Here is a 14386-nt window from a genome sequence, read left to right on the forward strand (position 1 = left end):
ATCGGACATCTCTAACCAGTTGTCCACCATGCCAAACAATGACGGAAAGCCTTTTTTGGGGGACAGTTGTACAAAGTATGCAATGTCCTCTAGCACAGTGGCCCCCAACCTTTTTATCACCACAGACCGGTCAATACTTTACAATTTTTACGGGGGGTACATTTGGTTGTTTATATTGAATATCGTTTGTATTGAAAATCGAACATAATAAACATCATTATAAATAACAATAATGAAATAAATAAACATAAAAATACATGTGGAAAAAGAAAGAACAACAACCAGTAATTCCACATTTCTCTCTTTTATCTCTACATATCCACACAACATTTTGATTTTTTAAAAAATTATTAAACTTTCAACTTTTCAACAGATTAAATAAATTGTTCAGTTGAACCATCTCCTCTCCTCTCCCCTCTGCCTCATTTCACTCAGTTGGCGACCACAACGCTCTGACTGGTCGCTATAACATTTAAACGTGCCTTCAAAATCAGATAGATATGCCACAAAAATGAATTTAAAGTGAATGAAAATTTTAACCATAACGCTAACACCTGCAATTGTTTCTCTGCAATGAGATGGTCCTATAAGCGGGTAATGGGAGACAATGACACCCGAAATGTTTTGCTTATGTCCAGTGAAAAGGTTCTGTTAGGATAGCAACCTGCGCTAATACCCGGCCTCCAGGCTTGTGTGACTAGCCAAAATTGAGTTGTTTTTTTTTAGCAGGCACCTGCCTTCAATCTCCAGTCACAACGGAGGTGTTTCTCAGCAGACTTTCTTTCCTAAGACACGGATAGGCACCTTGGATTTTTGTCTTTTCTAAAAATATACAGTATGTTTAAAGTATTGCATCTAGTTGCTTATGGAGGCTGCTAATTTTAACTGTTTTCATTATTCAGTATAACTACACAGAGTTTGGTAATATTCAACAACGACAAGCTACATATCGTAGGCCGTTGCTGTGAGGCGGTAACCTCGCATCTCTAAAATCACCATTTCTTAGTTACAGAACTAATATTCACCTATATTCACAATTATGTGAAAATGCGGCCTTCCGAGGAAATTCAGCTACTGTGGGTCGAAGACAAGAGGAGGAATGCGGATTCTTCGGCAGAAAGAGAAGCGGAATGTACAAAGCTTACAATTGGGTGTAGGGACTTTATGACAACGGGAAGCACTTTGTAAATGAGCTGATGACTCAGATGGTCTTGAGTCCTCCACTCTCCTCATCTCCTATGGCAGTTGACCATAGAAGTCATCGAGATCATAAAAGGTCAACCAATAAAGGCTGAATAATCTCAATGAAAGGAGGTTCATGTCCCTCTCTGCAACAACAACGACCTGGTAAGGAAAAATTTTCTTAAACGAGTGGTGTGAATTTCTTGATGACTTTGAGTTTGTTGTTTTGTTGATGTATGATGATTTGTTGTTTCATTTCTTATATACCTTAACTCTCATTTTTGTTTTACTTTCTTCTAGCACATTGATGTTTTGTGATTGTAATCGGTAGGGTTAACGAAGGTAGTGGTAGATTGCTTAGGTTGATTTAATCAAAACGGTGGGACTGTGTTGGCGGATTTATGTTTGAATTTTTACTGAATATTAGTTCTACCTTCAACTTCTACAGGTTTTATCCTGTTGTGAGTTCTAGTTCTCCCGGTCAGGCTGTTCCTCATGTGATGTTGTTTTAACCGGCTCCATGTGTATACAGTTGGACATAGATAAGTTTCTGTCTCTCCCATTTCTATATAACCAGAGGACTATTCGTCTGATCTTTAGTAAGGAGTGAAAACTCACACGACTTGTACCCTTTACTTTCTTTGCAAAGATTTTCCTTTCTTCTGTAATAAAAAATCCACAAGGACAATATTTTTTCCTTGCTTATCGTGTCAGAAAAAGATTTTGCCAAAACAATTGCTTAATCTAATCTACCACATTTTTGCAACTATAAGGCACATTGCATTAATAGACACAGTCTTATTTGCAGGTGCACTTTAACATACATAAGTAGCGCCATGTCATTGTGCGCCAGTATGGTGGCACTTACAAGAAGTGAGTAACAATTGCAACCTAATTTTTGTAAGCAACAGAACAAGCCTGACCCCGACATCAAACCGTGCAAGCAAGTCACCAGTCAACGTGTCAAATCGAATGATGAGGCTGAAATTTGAAATTGAGAGTGTGATGTATAATGTAATTAGCGACTATTCGTCACAGGTAGGATGTGATCAAGAGTTGAAAAAGAAATTCTGGAAGGAACTAGATGAAGTAGATCTGAGCATCCCAGTCACAGAGTGTTGTGATTGGTGCAGATTGTATTGGACATGTTGGTGAAGGAAACAAGGGCGATAAAGAAGTGATGGGTAAGTACGGCATCCAGGAAAGGAACTTTAAGGGACAGACGGTGGTGGGCTTTGTAAAAAGCATGGAAATGGCAGTAGTGAACACTTTTTACCAGAAGAGGCAGGAACACCTACAAGACCGACAAGAGCGGAGGGAGAAGCATGCAGGTGGATTATATTTTGTGCAGACGATTTAATCTGAAGGAGGTTACTGACTGTAAGGTAGTGGTAGGGGAGAGTGTAGCATCAACTGATGGTGTTCAGGATGACTCTGGTGGTAGGTAGGAAGATTAAGAAGACAAAGGTAGAGCAGAGAAACATGTGGTGGAACCTGATAAAGGAAGAATGTTGCTCGGCCTTTCGGAAAGAGGCCAGACAGGCTCTCCGTGGACAGGACGAGCTCCTGGAAGATTGGACTACTCCAGCCAAGGTGATCAGAGAGACTGGCAGGAGAGTACTTGATGTGTCTTCTGGTAGGAAAGGGCAGAAGGAGACTTGGTGGTGGAACCCCAAAATGCAAGAAGTCATCCAAGGAAAGAGATTAGCGAAGAGGAAGTGGGACACAGAGAGGACTGAGGAGAGGCAAAAGGAGTACATTGAGATACGACGTAGGGCAAAGGTAGAGGTGGAGAAGGCTAAAAAAGAGGCATATGAAGACATGTACACCAGGTTGGACACAAAAGAAGGAGAAAAGGATCTCTACAATTTGGCCAGACAGAGGGATAGAGATGGGAAGGATGTGCAGCAGGTAAGGGTGATTAAGGACAGAGATGTATATGTGTTGACTGGTGCCAGGAGTATGCTAAATATATGGAAAGAATACTTTGAGAAGTTGATGAATGAAGAAAATGAGAGAGAAGGAAGAGTTGAAGAGGCAAGTGTGAAGGACCAGGAAGTGGCAATGATTAGTAAAGGCGAAGTCGGAAAGGCACTAAAAAGTTTGAAAAATGGAAAGGCAGTTGGTCCTGATGACATACAGACAGAGGTATGGAAGGAATTTGGAGAGATAGTTGTGGAGTTTTTGACCAACTTATTCAACAGAATACTTGCGGGCGAAAAGATGCCTGAAGAATGGAGGAAAAGTGTTCTCGTTCCCATTTTTAAGAACATAAGTGACGTTCAGAGCTGTGGGAATTATAGAGGAATAAAGTTGATGAGACACACAATGAAGTTATGGGAAAGAGTAGAGGAGGCTAGACACAGGACAGAAGTAAGTATCTGCGAGAAACAGTATGGTTTCATGCCTAGAAAGAGTACCACAGAGGCATTATTTGCCTTGAGGATGCTAGAGAAAAGTATAGAGAAGGTCAAAAGGAGCTACATTGTGTCTTTGTGGATCTAAAGAAAGCCTATGACAGAGTACCAAGAGAGAAACTGTGGTACTGCATGCGTAAGTCTGGTGTGGCAGAGAAGCATGTTAAAATAGTACAGGACATGTATGATGGCACCAGAACAATGGTGAGGTGTGACCTAGGTGTGACAGAAGAATTTAAGGTGGAGGTGGGACTGCATCAGGGATCAGCTCTGAGCCCCTTCCTGTTTGCAGTGGTAATGGATAGGCTGACAGATGAGGTTAGACTGGAATCCCCTTGGACCATGATGTTCGCAGATGATAGTCATATGCAGTGAAAGCAGGGAGCATATGCAGAGGAACAATTGGAAAGATGGAGACATGCACTGGAAAGGAGAGGAATGAAGATTAGCCGAAGTAAAACAGAATATATGTGCGTGAATGAGAGAGGTGGAGGGGGAAGAGTGAGGCTACAGGGAGAAGAGATAGCGAGAGTGGACGACTTCAAATATTTTGGGTCAACAATCCGGAGCAATGGTGAGTGTGTTAAGAAAGTGAAGAAATGGGTCCAAGCAGGTTGGAACAGCTGGCGGAAGGTGTCTAGTCTCCATGTGTATGTAGTGTTATGTGACAGAAGAGTCCCTGCTCGGACAAAGGGCTAAGTTTACAAAACAGTGGTGAGGCCGGCCATGATGTACGGATTAGAGAGGGTGGCACTGAAGAAACAACAGGAAGCAGAACTGGAGGTAGCAGAAATGAAGATGTTGAGGTTCTCGCTTGGAGTGAGCAGGTTGGATAGGATTTGAAATGAGCTCATTAGAGGGACAGCCAAAGTTGGATGTTTTGGAGATAAGATTCGAGAGAGCAGACTTAGATGGTTTGGAGATGTTCAGAGACGATAGAGTGAGTATATTGGTAGAGAGGTGCTGAGGATGGATAAGTAAGTTGTAAGTTCTCCCACTTAGAAATCATGAAGGGGTCTGAAATTTTCACCGTAGCTGCATGTCCACTGTGAGAGAGATAATCTAAAAAGAAAAATCCGGAAATCACAATGTATGTTTTTTTAATTATTTATTTGTGTGATACTGCTGTAAATGAGTATTTGAACACCTGAGAAAACCAATGTTAATATTTGATACAGTACATTTTGTTTTCAATTACAGAGGTAATGATTGCTCCAACAGTGGACCGTTTTTCCACCAAGCTGCTTGGCAATTTCTCCGGAGCTCTTTCCAGCCGTGTGGACTTGTACAATTTTGTCTCTGGTGTCTTTGGACAGCTCTTTGATCTTGGCCATGTTACAAGTTTGAGTCTTACTGATTATATGGGGTGGACAGGTGTCTTTATGTAGCTAACGACCTCACACAGATGTATCTGATTCAGGATAATACATGGACCAGAGGTAGACTTTTAAAGGCATCCTAACAGGTCTTTGAAGCTCAAAATTCTAGCTGATAGATAGGTGTTCAAATACTTATTTGCAACACAAATAAAAAAATAAAAAAATAAATCATAGATTGTGATTTCTGGATTCTTCTTTTTTGATTATCTGTCTCACAGTGGACATGCACCTATGATGATAATTTCAAATACTTATTTGCAGCCGAATCACGCAAAAAAAAATGAAAAAAAATCAGATTGTGATTTCTGGATTATTCTTTTTTGATTATCTGTCTCACAGTGGACATGCACCTATGATGATAATTTCAGACCCCTCCATGATTTCTAAGTGGGACAGCTTGTGATATAGCAGGGTGTTCAAATACTTATTTTCTTCAATGTACCTGTGGAGGTATGGAAGCAATTTGGAGAAGTGGCTCTGAAGTTTTGAGAAATGGGCCAGGATGCAAAAACAGTACTGTCATAAACTTGTGGAATGTTTCCCATGACAGCAATATAAGTTCAGAAAAGTTTGTTTGAACATTTTGTTCATTCATACCAAATAATGAGGAAATCACCATTGACATGAAATATGCAGATGCTCTTCCTAATATTCAAATGCATTCCACATTAACCCAAAGAATAAATACAAATTATATTAAATGTGATCATGCGTGTATTTAAAGATCTGATCTTTTTTTAAAACTGTACAAAAACTCCTGAACAGGATTAGAGATCTTTCCTATTTTGCAAATGATCAGTGTGTGAATTCAGAAGTAGTTTGTGTGCGTGGTGTTTTAAATGACAACCTTGAAAGATCATGATTTGTCATTTGGGGAGCTTTTTAGTTGACTTGCCAAAATACTCTCATTCTCCAAATCGCTCGTCACAATGTCATTTCAAAGTATAATGATGCATCTTATATAGGTACAGTTGAAGCCAGAAGTTTACAAACACTGCAAAAAAAATAATTTTTTGTCTCACTGTCTAAAGTCAAATCAGACTAAACTTCCTGTTTCAGGTCAGTGAGATCACCAAAAGTATTTAATTTTGTTAAAATGCCACAATAATGAGAGAGAATTTTATATGATTTCCTTGGAGGTCAAAAGTTTACATACATTCCCTTAGCATTCAGGAACATTTCCTTCAAACTGCATAACTTGTCAAACATTTTGGGTAACCTTCCACAAGCTTCTAACCAATGTTCCCTCTAAACTGCGTGTGTGCAATTGTGCACTGCTGATGTGGTCTCCGTGCACAAATATTCTGCGTTGCACCCCCCCCCCCCCCAAAAAAAAAACCTCCGCCAAATGAAAGTACAACATACAGCTATTCAGTTTGTGGCTGATTCAATGAGTGAGGGATGACTGATTGCTACATCCAATGGCACAATTCACACTAACCCTATAACAATGTAAAGGAGAAGTCACTGGATTCTTTTAGGCACTGTTGATAGAACATTTACCTTACACCCGCCCCCTCCGCTCTTAAAGGGGTGCACTCATAATTACAAATGTTGCAGTACATCAATGTGGTTTATAATTAGAGCGTCCTTATGCGCCACCCACCACCGGTGCTTCAGTTAGCAACACAGTCTTGGCAACGTAGAGCAAAGACGAGCTAGTCATGCTGCTTATGTTTACTCTCAATAATAGCAAAAGTAAAAAATGAAATGCTGTTGCTTTAAAGCCCAAGTGTCATGCCTACAAACAAAAAAATAATAAAATAGATATAGTAATGAAATGAATGGTAGAAGGGTGCTGAGGATGGAGCTCTCAGGGAAAAGAGTGAGAGGAAGACCAAATTAAAGGTTGATGGATGTTGTCAGGGAGGACATGAGGACAGTGGGTGTTAGAGAGGAGGATGCACAAGATAGGCTTAGATGGAAAAAGATCACACGCTGTGGCGACCTCAAACAGGACAAGCCAAAAGAAAAAGAAGATATAGTAATGAAAAATACATGAAACATTATTCACTTCAATGTCTATACAAAAAAAAAAAAAATATGAGCCGAGAGTGCGTCATCCATGCGCAAAGTTGGAAAAGTCTCATTCGACGTTCAAGTGGTAGCCATAGTGGCTGCAACTTCTGTCCGTGATGTTACACTGGGACATTCACCATTGAAAACACGCTGTGCCAACTACTATGGGAGACGAACACACCCCTTCTGAGATGGAAGCTCTTTTCGAAGAAGAGAACATCTCATAACAGAGTGAAGTAACCGGGGCAAAATCACCCAATCGTTTCGAGCCATATTTAGATGATATGCACATCACGGCCAAAACGTATGCGGCCAAAGCACCTCCCCGCCCGAACCACCTCCGCGGCGACGAACAACGGCACCCGCGGCCGCGAGCAAAGACGGTAGTACTGCCAAACCGCCTCCCGTCTGAATCACCTACGTGGCAGTGATAAAAACAATGCCGCCCATGAGCGACGGTGACGCCACGACCAAACCACCTCGCCGTTCGATCCACCTCTGCAACGGTGATATAAACAACGCCGTCCGTGAGCGACGACGATGCCGCCCGCAAGCAACGAAGACACCGCAGCCAAACCGCCTCCCAGTCCAATCCACCTTGTTGACAATCGGTCACGCGATCCACAAGGGGAGCAGAGGCCGTCCTTCAACGGCTGCTGCACGGAAGCCTTCCGATGCGCACATCGACACATTTAGCACCCCTGACTTACAAATTACGTCCCCACGCTTAACGATTGGGTTTTTTTTTTTTTTTTTTTTTTTTAGTAGCTGTATACACACTACCTGTCATTTGGAACCCATAAAGCTGCCGTCCTTTGCACCTGTGCAATCCATTTTTCATGACCTGGGTCTTTTGGAAAAGTATGAATAGCAAATCCATCCTCTCGAGTGTTCGAGCAATATCCAGCAATACAACAAGCTGGCATTTTGGCTAACACGAAGGAACAACAGGCTACCTTCCAGCAGGTAAAACTAGTATAAACATACGAGACCTCTTGAATGCACTACTGCCCTGTATGTCACTTTCTGTTTCTTCTCAGAAATAAATCCCTCGAGAGGACTTTCATGGCGGGAGTTACTAAGAGCCATATTTGTTGGAAGCCTCAAACCAAAATGTGATGGAGGTACACAGTACTGATTGGATGACCGCTGTGTCGAACTGCCTCAGGAGCTCTTGTGACAGGCTATGCTTCCTCAGAAGCCGCAAGAAGTACATCTTTTTTTGGCCTTTTTTGAGGATGGACTTGGTGTTAGTATGTAATTCCCAAGAACTTGAAGGTCTCGACAGTTGACACAAGACAGTTGGACAGCGTGAGGAGCAGCTGTGGTGAAGGATGCCTCCTGCGTGGATGAGGTGGCGCCAAAATCACCTGCTGTGTCCTTCCCGTCAGGAAGTTGGACATCCACAGATGGCAGATGGCAGGCAAGACACTGAACTGGAGAAACTTCGAGGGGAGTTCAGCAATTATGGTGTTAAATGCAGAGCTGAAGTCCAAGATCCTCACATAGGTTCCCTCGCTGTCAAGATCTTCAAGGATTAAGTGCAAAGCCATGTTGAGGGCATCTTCCGCAGACTTGTTCACTTGATAGACAAACTGCAGTGGGTCCAGCTGGGGACTTGTGACATTCTTGAGGTGGTCCAGGCCAAGGCGTTCAAAGGACTTCATAACCATGGATGTCAAGGTAACAGGCCTGTAGTCATTAAGACTGTTTGTTTGTTTGTTGTTTTTTTTTTTTTTTTGGGGGGGGGGGCACACTGGTATGATGGAACATTTGAAACAAGTTGGTACTACAGTTCTAGAGACAGAAGACAGAAGCATGTTGGTCTGTGCAGACTTTGAGGCAGGATGTTAACCGGAGCTGTGGCACGTTGTTGATCTTTTGTTGTTTAAGATCTGCCTCATGTCCCGCTCATGGATGGTAAACAATTGCTTTGAAGATGTTGAAGTGGACGGTGGTGCGACTTAGTGCGCGTGTGGAGGGAAAGTATGCCTTTCAAATTTGCAGTAAAAGCTGATGAGGTTGTCAGCGAGCCCACCATTGTTTTCTACTGGGGGGATTGTCGCTCGTAATTAGTGAGGGATTGTAATACATGCCAGACTGATTTGGAGTCATTAGCACCAAGATGTTTTTCCAGTTTTGCTGCATAATCCTTCTTTGTCATGTTAATTCCTTTAGTCAACCGACGTTAACCGAGTCTGTGTGTGATCCACAGTTTGTTGTTGTTGAACATGCGAAAAGTTTTTGTTCGTTCACACACTTATTGACAGAATGTATGGTGCCTACCAGTGTGACTGGCTTCGATACATGCTCCCTGATTTATGTTTGTGTGTTTTTCGGTCATTTTAGGACTCAGATACACAAAAATGACTTGCTAACCACTAGAGAATCTTCGAGAGTTTATTTTTTTTCAACAACTCTCACCAATTTGCAGAATCTTTTCTTCAGGTTACTTGTCGGCACTCTCTAAGGAGCATCGAGTCAAAGATGGCACAATGGCTTGCAACCTGGCACACAAGTTCAACGCCGTAGGAGGGGACACAGACTGGTGCTTCCGTCGATTCATCTCGCAAATCTACACTCCCTAGCCAACAAATGGGTGAACTTCAACTGCGTATATCAAGACCTGCAAAGACTTTGGAGTTCTGGGAGACTTTGCTTTGTGGATGGGTTCCCAACGGAGCCATTACTCTACCCAGCTTTCATCTTTACTGGGTGGACGGCATCACGGGGCCAGCGCGGAAATCGAAAGGCAGTGGAATATGCTTCTATATCAGTGAGAAATTGTCCATGGACGTGACACAGCTCAGCACATCCTGCAACCCGCTTTTCGAGTCGTTGTTCTTGAACTGTCAGCAGTTTTACTCGCTGTGTGAATTCGCCTCTGTTTCCAACTATGTTTTACTTGCTGTCTCCTGTTTGTAACATCCATGTAAAAAAGGGGCGTCTTGAAAATAATAGAGGTGCTGAGGAGAGGATAATCAGAGAGTGCATTGGTGAATTGTACGAGACAGTTCCTCTCCTCTCTCCTCGCGAGACTTGAACTCACAATCACACCTATGGGCAATTTAGAGTGTCCAATTAATGTTGCATGTTTTTGGGATGTGGGAGGAAACCGCATTGCCCGGAGAAAAGGCATGGGGAGAACATGCAAACTCCGCACAGGCGGGGCCGGGATCGAACCCAGGTCCTCAGAACGCTTTACCAGTTGACCACCGTGCCACCAAGGCAAAATTTTTCTATTTGAGTGGTACCTGTGGGAACCACCCAAGGTCCCCCCCGCAAAAAAAAAAAACAAAAAAAAAAATTGGATAACTACATACAAAAGATTTGTCCAAAAGATTGTGTTGTTTGCAAGGATCCACAGATAGTACTAGTGCTATTTATTGATTAAAAATAAATAAATAAATGTTGGGAGATTCTGTGTATCCATTAACTTCTTTTGAAAAACAAAACAAAAAAAAAAAACATTTTCTAATGGCGCGTCATGAAAAATTTTCACCTGCATCAAATTGATGGGACTGGAAACAAATTAGGAAATTTATCAGCGTTAATGTGTAAAACCATTTTTGTGCCATTGTCATGGTGGTGGGGCAGTTTTACCAGAACACTGGCATAGACTGAGCAAGAGCTGAATGACATGGACAAAATAGCAGAAAGAAACACGTGGATACATCTTACACACTGAAAAGGTCATCTCAGCTGAGTCTCCCAAAGGGAAAGGTGAGCAAAGTCTAGCATAAGGTGGGTGCAGATTTATAGTATCTGAAAATACCTGAAGGCTGGTGAAGATTTAAAAGACACCTGACTCATTTAGGGTCACTTGGTTGACATGACTTCAAAATGGCTAAACGATATGATAGCATGTTGGGCTGCATTGTTGACAGCCGTAATGATAATTTTGTTCATATGGTACCTTTCGGAACCTGTAAACTGACAAAAACACAGAACAGAACCAATAATTATACTCTGTCAACTAAGCCTACCACATATAAGATAAAGAGGTGCAACTACATTTCAAATAATGATAAAGAACAATGCGGCCGTCACCGAGGCATGAGGATATTACTCCATGTGTGCCTCCCAATGAATCAGTTAAGCACGATTTTAATTCCTTTGCCGAGTCTAATTGTAACACTCAAACAAAAGGACTCCACAAGAAATAAGGTATAGATCAAATAAATGGTATCTGATAATGTATGAGACTCCAGGTGGAACACCCTGGTCGCGGACAAAGGTAACAGATGGACCTCCTCCTGGTGAACATCATATTCTCTGCATCACAAAGACCTAATGACCCTGCTTTAGATAGAAATAGGTCTTACAATACAGGTAAATTTAAAGAAAGCTTCAATTATTCCCCCGGCTTTTAAGCCTTCTATCACATCTTGCTGGGGATTCTATCTTTGGTCTTATGCTAAAGGAAACCCCCATTTTCTTCTCACCATTTGGCAATTTAATGGTAATGGTAATGGTAAAAAAGGGGCGTCTTGAAAAAAAATAAATAGAAGTGCTGAGGAGAAGATAATTAGCGACTGCAGTGGTGTATTGTATGAGACAGTTCCTCTCCTCTCCTCGTGAGACTTGAACTGGTGTCTTTGCTTCCTTTTTCGTCCAGTTTAATGAAGGTCTAATTGGTAAACCTGACAACAGCTAAACCTAACCACGAACTCCCTAAATTTAAGCAGAATATAAAATGTCTGACGAGGGAAAGTAACATTTGACCACTGCTATAGCACAGTTAAACATGCATATTGCACAATTCCCTGAGCTCCGCTAGGCTCCTCTGATCACTTCTTAATCTAATTAATACCTACATACAGGCAAGTACTTAAGTGTGTGAAACAAGTTAAGATCTTTGTCTTTTTGCAAACTGAAATCTGGCTTTTGTTCTGTTCTGATAAACACATTTCGGAACAAAACACATTCATCTCTTGGCCACAGAGCCCGTCTCCTTCCAGAGTAGCGTGATAGCTACACTTTCCCCATTCTATTTATACTTACATACAATTGTTTGAACAGCTAAACATGGCACCTTCAAGCACCTGGAAATTGCACCCAAGAATGTGCCAGAGCTGACCGATTCCTTCTCTGATTTCCTGGCCAATATCTTTTGATTTTTCCATGCGTGAACAATGAAGCAGAGTTGTCACGTTGTCAGCTAACCTACCAGGAGCTTCCAAAGCAATGACCTCATCATCTGGGCGTCCCTATGTTCATTAAAGACATAATACTTTTTGAGCATGTAAAGTTTTAACCTAAAAGAAAATGTAAGATTCTCTAAGAAGTTATCTCTCTCATTATGGTGGTATAGAACAGTGGAGCAGCTGTAGAGCGTTGGCCTCATAGTTCTGAGGACCGAGGTTCCAATCGCAGTCCCGCCTGTGTGGAGTTTCCATGTTCTCCCCATGGCTGTGTGGGTTTTCTCCAGGCACTCCAGTTTCCTCCCACCTCACAAAAACACGAATTATTAGGAGACTCTAAATTGCCCATAGGTGTGATTGTGGCTGTTGTCTGTCCTTCCAGATGACTGCTGGGATAGGCTCCAGCACTCCCCGTGAGGATAAGCAGTTCAGAAGAGGATTATTGTGGCATTTAACTAAATTTAATAATTTTGGTGATCCTGACAGAACTGAAACAAGAGAGCTTTAGTCTGATTTGACATCAGAGAGTGAGACAAAAAATGAAATGTGTTTTTCCACATTGTACGTAAACTTCAGGCTTCAACTGTAGTATGGTGCCAAACCAGTCAAATCTATCAAACATCATTGGCTCAGAACGTGTTGAAATGCCATGAGCCAATGAAATTTTTTTTGAAGGAATGAAGTGTGACGCGAAAGAGCAATGCCGTTTGAGACTTCAAACATCAGCAGTCTCATGTTACTCGTGTTTTGATACAAGCTGACAGCGTTTCGAATTACTCCACTTTAGGAAGCATGATACTAGCCTCAGTATCATTTGCCCATCACTCATGGTACCTTTTTAATCGCAAAGGAAGGACAAGGAGTAATTAAGAGAAGGACAGTACACCATCCCAATTGCTAAGCAGTCATGACATCTATGACATGACCAACCACCGAAATTAGTGATTGTGTGCTAAAGAACAATTGTCACACACTCTCGGTCTGGCTGGAACCATGTTATAATGGAGAGGAATCAACTTTGAATAACAAATAACCAGGGAAATTAAGTGTTTAGAGAGAAAGATGATTTTGTAACTTGCTAAAACAAAAGCTTACCATAGCAGTCAATAGATTACGGCTCTCTTTTAAAAATAAAACATTTACAGTTAAATGTATTATTTATAAATGTATATTCCTGAATTTTCTGGCTTATAGTCTATTGTTGTATATTCTATTGTATAAACTAGTAAAGACAGTCAAAAATCAATCAAGATATCAGTTTTTATCACCCTATGCTAAGTATAGTTACCATAATTTCTCATGTATAATGCACAAAGTTTTCCCAAAATATTTTCAAAAAGTCAAGAGCGCATTATATTGAAGCATAGATTAAAAATAAAAAGAAAATCACAGTCTATAGTCGTATACAGGTACAAAAGGTGGTAAAAATGGTATCATTTACATTTCAATATGATATTTGATGATGTCTTACATTACACATTTGTATGTATGTATGTATGTATCTATCTATGTGCCAACCTGAGATTCCTGACCTGCTCGTGGGAGTTTGCCTTTTTACGATCATTAGCATAACATATTTGTTGCTACTGCATTACAGTGAGTGAGTTTGTTTTAAATTAAGACAAAAAAATGCAGATGACAAGGGCTAGTTATACAGCTGCTGAAGAAATGGGGAACTCCGAACCAGTACGTCAGTTCAAAGTGCCTGATTCAAATGTGAGATTGTGGAGACTGCGAAGGAGAAAATTTTCCATTAAAAAGCATATGGAAGGGTTTTAAGATGTGGGAGAGTTGTGCATTTGCCAGAGATGGAGGAAGAGTCTCACATCGGGTTGCTATCAAAACAACAAGAGCTCAAACTACGTAGAAACGAACGTAATGGGCACATGAAAAAAAGCAGGAGGGCGCACACAATTAAAATGCTAGCTTTTTTTGTGCCTCTGACGCTCACTTATACGTAGTTTGACCTGCCGTTGTTTTGATAGCGACCTGACACCATAGAAGACCTGCAAGAGGCTGCGCCATTAGCACTGTGGAGCTTCGCCTCAAAGCGCTGACAATAATGAGGAATAAAAGGAACCAAAACTTGAAAGATTCAAGAAATGCTTCCTCACAATGGATGGAGTAGAGGATGACGTGATGGGATCACTGTTCATGATGCAATGCAGGAGACACAGAAACTTGATCAATTCATCAATAATGAGTTCCACAGCGAAGTACCAAAGGAAGGTAACTATGGATCTTT

General features: G+C 41.4%; 1 protein-coding gene across 6 annotated transcripts in view; it reads right to left on the minus strand.

The window, feature by feature from the left end:
- LOC133514687 (coatomer subunit zeta-1-like) overlaps positions 1–14386 on the minus strand; it is a 118861-nt gene that overhangs the window by 76307 nt on the left and 28168 nt on the right. The gene's annotated exons all lie outside the window — the stretch shown is intronic.

The sequence above is a fragment of the Syngnathoides biaculeatus genome, chromosome 16 (genome assembly GCF_019802595.1).
Source record: "Syngnathoides biaculeatus isolate LvHL_M chromosome 16, ASM1980259v1, whole genome shotgun sequence".
Taxonomy (NCBI): domain Eukaryota; kingdom Metazoa; phylum Chordata; class Actinopteri; order Syngnathiformes; family Syngnathidae; genus Syngnathoides; species Syngnathoides biaculeatus.